The sequence below is a fragment of the Crinia signifera genome, chromosome 5 (genome assembly GCF_055691185.1).
Source record: "Crinia signifera chromosome 5, ASM5569118v1, whole genome shotgun sequence".
Classification (NCBI taxonomy): Eukaryota; Metazoa; Chordata; class Amphibia; order Anura; family Myobatrachidae; genus Crinia; species Crinia signifera.
Window position 1 is genome coordinate 54,761,145 of NC_139221.1, and position 9,525 is coordinate 54,770,669.

A 9,525-nucleotide genomic window follows, 5' to 3' on the forward strand; every position below is an offset into this window, starting at 1 on the left:
ACCACATTTGCCCGCGGTTCAAATGTCATGTTTGGTTCCCCTGTTGCCCAGTTTTGGCTAGCATTACTGTGTGCTGTACTTGAAGTGTTGGTGCTCTACTTTTGTTGTGAAGCCACCTGATGTGTTCCTAATGATTCTGCTGTGGCTATTTATTATATATTATTTACTTTTAGTCCTGTTATGGTACCATTTATTTTGTGATGGTTTCGAAATTATTTTCTAAGTTTCTTTAATAAATGTTATTTTGGCCCCACAAATGTCTGTATTAATTGATACATGCAGAAGAGACATGTGTATTAGTATTATTAATATTAAGTTGTGTTCATTATTTGCAGTGTAAAAGTGTGTGACAAGTGCAGCATGTAATGTTCCCTTTAAGCTGCAATGGTTCTAATTGAAGCAGTGAGAAGCGTGTAATTAACAAGTAATGAGTAAAGTAGGTGATTGTATTGTGTTCAGCTGACATTGGTTGAGGTGCGTCCGTCCTGATTAGGCGTTCCGATTGCCTAGCGCATGACCGAGTGGTGTCCGCTAAGCAATACTAGCCTTTTGGACACCGCACATTTCTTCCCTTTTTGTTTGCGTGCATTCGGCGTGCTGTCCGAATGCACGCCTACCAAAATATGTGTACTCCCCCGTGTCCGCCCATGTTTCCGCCCAGTTTAGCCCACTTTGAAACTACGCCCCTGTGTCATTCCGCATGACGCCCATAACACACCCATATTGGCCGACTGATTGCGGTGCACATTTCTGTACGATATTAGTGAGAACAAGTACGGAGACCATGCGTGGCACATGCGCATGGCGTTCCCCACGCATGCGCAGACGGCTAAAAAACGCGATCCGAAAGAATTCGGGAAAGTACGCACCGATCAGAATAAGGGCCATTGTGACCACCTTGCACTGCAAAGACGTTCAAAGTTATGCTATGCGATCACTATACGATCACTTGACCCATCCTGCATATGCGCAGGATGGGTCCACTAGTGTGGAATGTTACACTTAAGTTATATTATAAAATAGACCTCCTCTTTCTTATTCTCATCCAATGAGGTAAGGAAGCAATAAAATAATTTACTCTGAGAACAGAATGTTCTTGATATCTGGACCTTAGCCGATCTCTAGCCCTACTGCATTGCTATAATTCAACAAAGAACCACAACAGGAACATAAGTTGTCATTAGCGATTGGTGAAGGTACACTGCGCTCACCTTAGGTGTATTAAATTGTTCGTAGGTGCTGCTCATTCATAAGGGTATCCCGGTCCCTTTTAACAAATTAAATATATTTGGTGGGTGGAGTGAGCGCTAACCTACTGGTGTTGTTTGCCAAAAGTAAATATAGATGGTGCTGTTTGAGAAGGAAATGAAAAGAAACAAATGGAGTGTTAAGAACTAATTTATTAATAAAATGTAACCTTACAAGAGCCGGTGTGTAATAATTTCAGATGGGTTTCTAAGTCACCCAGTGGGCAGATACCTTGTGTGGTACTACGTGGTGCTTGGTATGCACCTATTAGGGGTCCCCAATTGAGTGAAATTTCCTGGACAAATGTCACCAGGAGAGATTCCCAAACGGGTTTCCGAGTGTCTTTCCTAGACCGCTTTATGCTCCCGTGGGTCCTGAGCCCAGGACCTATGGTCTCTCCTGGTGATTTGTGGAGGAAAAATTGGTACTCTGAAGTCAGGGTGTACTGGGTGGGTGGTGAGGTGCCTCTCAGGCTTAGGGCGATTCCTTAGAGCCCCCTTAAAATCTCATAGGTTCATTGGAACCTATGCCTTCTCCATATACTTCAAAATGGAAATGTCTTGTGGGTGTCACAGTTTATCCCTACTAGCGGCGTCCCGCTGAGTCAGGGTGTGTGCAAGAACCTATGAGATTGTAAGGGGGTTCTACGGAATCACCCTAAGCCTGAGAGGCATTATTACACACCGGCTCTTGTAAGGTTACATTTTATTAATAAATTAGTTGTTAACACTCCATTTGTTTCTTTCCGTTTCCTTCTCAAACAGCACCATCTATATTTACTTTTAGCAAACAACACCAGTAGGTTAACGCTCACTCCGCCCACCAAATAAGTTGTCATTAGCCCTGAAATAATTGGGCTCCCCACCTTTCCTGACACCCTCCATAGAGTAATGTATGCATTATTATAATTAAAATTTAGACTTCTAACAGTTGTTAAACATCTAAGATTCCATTACCAACTAAGGATCACACTAAAAATGGCAATTTCTATTGAATCACATTTAGTTATTTTAGTCAAGTAAAGCCTACCAAACAGCGGCGAGTGCTGCCCTTGGGCTACAGCACTGACCAAAGACTGCATTGAGGAACCGGCCAGCACATACTGGATCAGCATACAGTACATGTAAACTTGTATATAAGATATGCGCCGACTGCCGTGCCTGGGGATCAGCCGCTGCCGCAGCACAGGACACAGGCTAACTGTCATGAACCTGGGTGTTTGTCCTGTTGTTCATAGAATTTCAGTGTATTCTGCCTGGATTCATTCAGCCTGCACTTAGGCTGCCATCATTGTCCCAGTAGCTATCGGGTAACAGCGGCGACTGGCGCACAGAGTGTACTAACACTCGTACGGCACCTCTGCTACCCGCAGACTACCAGAGAGACACCCGCGCCCAAAGCTGCACCGGTCCCCTCTCCTCCGAAGACCGCACAAGAGGGTGTAAGCTGGCTGTCTAAAGAAAATTAAAGGGGTACCCGAAGAACTTTTTACATTTACCATTTATCCTTATCTTTATCATCTTTATCAGCTGTTTGGTGGGACGCCGCAAACAGTTAACATTTAAAGACAATAAGGACTGAGTTAAGACACTGATCTGAAGAAAGATTAGTAAGCGAGTTTGGACATTGGTCTCTACCACATACAGACCAGGAGATTGATGCCACGATCTGACACACACGCCCAGGGCCCGGTGTACAGAGCATGACACATATCAACATTATCTGTAGGCATAATTTTATTGCCATACGTGTAATGTTTAGCTATTATTATTATTGTTAACAATCACCTTTTTAAGTAAACTCAATTCAGAATTACTATTGTGTCATCCATAATCATAGGTGCTGATTTGAACATTGGAGACAACTGTGCTCCATAATATTAATTGGTATTATTTTGTGGCCACACCCCTTCCCCAAGAAGCCACTCCTCTATATTTTTGGCATGAGCACCCACCAGCAAAAACATAAATCGGCACCTATGTCCATAATTATCCAATATGCATGATGAAACTCACACTAGAATGACCCATTCAAACGAGACTAAGCGCAGCACTAACCCAAGATTTTTTATATATATGTTTGAAATTTATGGGGTCCTAGTCAGATCCCGTGTATTGTAGCTAGTCAAACCCTTTATTCAGTGCGCTGGTAGAAACGGAATTTGCATAGTGTGTGAAATTTATTCAGGCCGGGGGATTAAGATCCTGCTCTCAAACTCAGAAGTTGCCATCAGCAACGACGCTACTATATTCTGATACCTTGCATCCTGTATGGTTATTCCACAGTTTCATAATTCCTGTTTCCAGTCATTACTCTGTGACAGTACAGCTCCCTAGCTGTCCACAGTTTCTGCCACCATCAGTACCGCTGCCGTAGTCTGGCTTCCGGCTGCTTCCCACTACCTGCTCTCTATGAGCTGCATCCAGCTATCTAGTTGCTGTCTGCTACATCTCTGCTGTGCAGCTTCGGGTAATCTTGCCATTCAGCTGTATCCTGACGCTCACCAGTCACTGCACAGTAGCTACACTTTAGTCCTCCAACTCTAGTCCAGTTCCTGGTCATTTTCCAGTCCACTCTACAGTATTCTGCAGTTCACCAATTCCAGTCCAGTTCCTGGTCATCCTATGGTCCGCTCTACAGCACTTGGCAGATCACCTCTGATTCTAGCCTGATACAGTCCCCTCTGGTTCTATTATGCCGGTCCAGTGATTTCCTATTGCTGCCTGGTCCAGTTATCTCCAACTTCTGTCAGGACTTATCCTGCCTAGTGTTACTGGCACTACCTGGTCCTGAGACTCTCATTTACATCCCCGGATCCTGCCTTATTGCCAAGGAGGCATCCCTGAGATTACCAGTTTATTTAATTTTATTGCCAAGGAGGCATTATTCAGTTGTTTTGCCTAGAGACATTCTTTGTTGCTCCCATCCAGAGACATTATTTAGAGACTGTATAGAGATATTCCGGCTTCTCCAGATTCAGTAATGAATGCTTTGCAAACATTAACAAATCTCCACGTCATTTGGTCCTGATATCTAGTGTCTACCACTGACCACTACTGGTGTACTGGTCTAATAATGAGTATTCAATGAAGTATAGAAGAAAACAAGGTACTTGTGTAATATCTGGGCGCCCGATTTTGTGATTGTATGCCTTACCTTAAGGCATACAATCAGATGCGATTTTCGGCAAAATCGCATTGAATCGCATCGAAATCGCATCGAAATCGCATGCAATTCGATGCGATTTTCCAAAGGATTCAATGTTAACATGGTCCTGTTCATTTCCCCACTATCCAAGTGGGCATAGAAATGGTTTTATATAGCGTGGCGAGCGCAGCGAGCCACCGAGCCCGAAGCGTGGCGAGAGGACGCGGAATACATTGTAAGTAATCCGCGGCCCCTCGCCACGCTTCGGGCTCGGTGGCTCGCTGCGCTCGCCACGCTATATAAAGTCAACTCTATGCCCACTTGGATAGTGAGGAAATGAACAGGACCATGTTAACATGGAATCCTATGGAAAATCGCATCCAATTGCATGCGATTTCGATGCGATTCGATTTTCCGACCGATCTTAAAATCGGGCGCCCAGTTATTACACAAGTACCGAAAACAAATACCTGTGACCACAAACTGCCCCTTGCTCTATAACACTTTTAACTAAAACTGTCACATTCAATTTTGAAAAACATTCCAGGTAGAAGGTATAATATTTTGTTTGGGTACCTTTTTTATATACAAAAGGCTCCCCAGAAGGCCCTAAAAGTTATTTCTATGATAACCATAACAAGAGTTATCATTAACGCAGAAATTAATAATAATAATTTATTTATATAGTACTCTTTCTCCTATAGGACTACTAGGTGCGAGTGGGATGGCGAACATGTAGTTCACCATGCCTGCTCACACCCTGCATCTGCACATGCACAGATGCAAAACAAATCGGAATAACCCCCATAGTGTTGTGTATTCCTTTCAAATAGCTCAACTTTGGTGTCATCGGTCCACAGAATATTTTGCCAGTACAGCTGTGGAACATCCAGGTGCTCTTTTGCAAACTTCAAACGTGCAACATTGTTTTTTGTGGACAGCAGTGGCTTCCACCGTGATGTCCTCCCATGAACTCTATTCTTGTTTAGTATTTGTGTATCATAGATTCGTCAACAGAGATGTTAGCATGTGCCAGAGATTTCTGTATGTCTTTAGCTGACACTCTAGATTCTTCCTCACCTTATTGAGCATTCTGAGTTGTGCTCTTGCAGTCATCTTTAAAGGATGACCACTCCTAGGGAGCGTAGCAACAGTGCTGAACTTTCTCCATTTATAGAAAATGTGTCTTACAATGGACTGATGAACATCAAGGTTTTTAGATATACTTTTATAACTATTTCTAGTTTTATACAAGTAAACAAATCTTAATCATAGGTCTTCTGAGAGCTCTTTTGTGCGAGGCATGGTTAACATCAGGCAATGCTTCTTGAGAATAGCAAGTTCAAAACTGGTGTGTTTTTATAGGGCAGGATAGCTTTAACCAACATCTACAATCTTGTCTCATTGATTGGACTCCAGGTTGGCTAACTCCTGACTCCAATTAGCACTTGGAGAAGACATTAGCCTAGGGCAGCTAATTCTCAAACGGTGGGTCCTGACCTTCTCAGCATGGGGTCGCGACTCCATGTTGCTGACCATCAGGCTGATAACTTCTCTAATCTCAGTCAGTGATTCAAGGAGTCTGAAAAGTCTGTTGAATTGTCTGTTATTTTAGACTCCTCCCATCATTTTGTTCCTCCACAATACTGCCATGTATGTGCTGTCTGCTGAATATACATGTGATAACCTTCTGCATGAACTTGCTGGGGTCCTGTAATTGTTTTTTATTGGACTTGTGTAGTTTCACGGTGGCACTCCCCTGCGGATCGCATCGTTTGCAAATCGCATGCAAATCGTATGCAAATATCGCACGTGATTTGCATACGATTTTCATGCGATTTGCATACGATTCGATCTGCAGGGGAGTGCCACCTGCCACCATTTTTAGCACACCCCCACTATCCACGTCAGCCCGAAGCGTGGCGAGGGGATGCAAGCCTCCCGACCTGTTCCTACCCCCACTATCCATGTCGACGTGAAGTTGATTTTATAAAGTGTGGCTAGCGCAGCGAGCCACCGAGCCCAAAGCGTGGCAAGCGCAGCGAGCCCTGCAAGGGGACGCGGAAAACAAGCCCAAAGCGTGGCAAGCACCGCGAACCCCGCGAGGGAACATGGATTACTTGATGTGTATTCCACCTACCCTTGCCGGGCTCGCTGCGCTCACCACGCTTCGGGCTAGTTTTAAGCGGACCATCGCCACCCTTCAGGCTCAGTGGTTCGCTGTGCTCGCCACACTTTGTAAAATCAACTCCACACCGACGTGGATCGCAGGGGTGTGAACAGGTCGGGAGTATGCGTACTGAGCCCCCTAGAGGGGCACACTGCGCTCGCAATGCTTCGAGCTGACGTGGATAGTGGGGGGGTGTTAAATCTCATCGCAGATCGAATCGTTTATAAATCTTATGCAAATCGTATGCAAGTATCGCATGCTATTTGCATACGATTTACATACGATCTGCTGGGAAGTGCCGCCGTGAAACAGAACAAAATAGTTTGGGGACCCCTGGCCTAGGGATTCACATACTTTGTGCCCCCTGCACTGTGAATGTTTGCATGGTGTGTTAAATAAAAACATGAAAATGTTATTAGTTTAAACAGACCGTGTTTGACTTTTGTTGTCACAGATGAACATTATAACACATTTTATGACCAATTTATGTAGAAATCTAGGTAATTCCAAAGTATTCACATACTTATCCTTGCAACTGTATGCTACCTGTGCAGTCAAATTAGGCAAGGGAGGCAGAACCTCCCCTGTCATACTCCAATATACTCTAGAGTTCTCACTATAAAAATGCTAATAATAATAATAATACAAATAAGATATTTATAACTTCTGAATATCATCTTTGTATTATAGTAATCATTTTATAGTCAAAACTCACCAAACTTGCAGAACCCTGCAGGAACTGCCAGGGAAAATGGGCAGCACTGTGCATAGTATCAGCTAGTGTTAAGCATCAGTCACAGAAAATGACCTTCATCAGGACTTACTGTATCCCAAATCAGACCAAAGGACAGAAGCATACAGTGTTGTGCCCAGATCTTTCTTAAATACATGTCCATAGCCTCCTTAAATAATTGTGGCAATTAACAGCCACCTTGGCCCTTCCCCCAGATTAACAAGGCCTTTTTCATGGTGTGGAGGCTTAGACAAACTGACCAGGTATATATACCTGGAGACATAGTAAAATCCGGACTGGATATTCCAATTACAATCATTTAAAAATGTCATATTTCATACAGATGAACACAGAAATCAATCTAACATGATGACAATACTAAAATATTAACACAACATACACGACTCTATTATAGCGCATAATTAAAACATATTTATATTCTCAAGTCCATTGGCCAGGTTTTGCTTTATTACAGCGCCATGAAACTCCGACATTATTTCCGGAGTTCACTACCACAAGCGGAGATGATGAAAGATGCTACTTGGAACGTACTGCCATTACTGGTGATACGTATGATGCTACACCACTCCCAAAAGTTATTTTGTTACATACATTGTGGCGATATGATACTTGTGGAATGCATATATGGAACGCAACAAGGAAGTGGTCTTCTGTGTCCATGTCGACTGTGTCGACATTTGGGCAAAAAAACAGTGAAAAACCCCATGTCGACCTTTTGACTGTCGACCTAGACATTGTCGACCTAATGCTTCGGTCGACCTATTGACCTGTTGACCTTGTCCCATATCGACCTATACCCATGTCGACCTTTCCCCACGTCAGCCTAACGGCGTCGACCTAATGACTGTCAACCAACTTGTTGTAGACCAAACAATCCCAACCTGTGGAATGTTGAAGATCTCCTAAGCCTCAGGTGCTGTGGTGTAAAAAACTGGTTGGTTGGTAGTCACAGACCAGTCCTCCCTTTGAAATGGAGACAAATAGGATCCTCTTTCATATGGTATTTCATGGTGCTGGATACAGTAATTGATGTTGTCTCCAGTACTCCCAAGTCCGGTGATGAATGGATGAATCTGGGGCTGGTTCAGGCAAATATCCAAGATATAACCTGTGAGGTAGGAGAGCAATGTCCTTATGGGGTGCAGTAGGTAGGCCTAATGCATTTCACTACATCAAACATCTTTATTACAAGTGAATAAAACTTGGTCATGGTGAGTTCATATACCTTTCTAATGAGCTGAATACATAACATGTTCAATTCAGTCAATCCAAGTAAAAAACTTTAAAAAATGATTCAACCTTAGAAAGGAGGCATAATGAAGTATAGTAGCACATATACTGTAAATAAGGATTCTAAAAGGCTTTGTAAATGACAATTATGGAACTTATAAGTTACCTTATTAGACCAGAAAAGGTAGAATCCCTGGAAGAGTAAATTAATCTTATAACTTCCAGCTACTTGATGAGAACCTTCTGTTTGATCAATATTAGTCACATTGGGTGTCATAAGTGAAGTTTGGCCAGCTGGAGCTGTTATATGCTCAAGAACCCCAACATCAGGTGCTGGTTGGTAATTAGTGATCATATGATTGCTGTATCGTAAAGGAATTGGCCCCAATGTCAAACTCGGTCACATATGTGGGGACAGCACATGTAAACTAGCTGAAGAGCAGAAGGATGGAGAAAAGCACCATCTTGATGCAGCAGGTGTAGGAGGGCCTCCCTGGATAGCCACCAGCCCCCTGGAGAACAACAAGTGACTTGCAGAAGGATGAGCTGGAACCTGGAGTAAAGCCTCCATGTGCAACATGTGCAAGAGTAACAAAAGGCAGGACCCACTTCTTAAGAACCTAGGGACTGAATGGATCCAAAATGGCAGCCAGGACCACACCAGAACATGCAACTAGAAGAGATCAGGACACCATTATGAGCGGCACTAAGTTAGAAGCATAGGCAGCCCAAACTGGGCCTGTGAATACCAGCTGCAGCAGATATGAAAGCCAGCAGTCTGCCACCGTACTCACCAACCAGAATGCTAGGAACACTCAGCAGGATGCTGAAGATGACAGGCAGCCAGGTAGAGTGTAGTAGAGTGCAGGCACAGTCTGCAGAGGTAACAGCGAACCATAATCAGGCAGGAAGCTGCAGAAGGAGACTCAGAGCATGAGGTACTAGGACCTGCCACCAACAACCAGGGCTGGGTAAT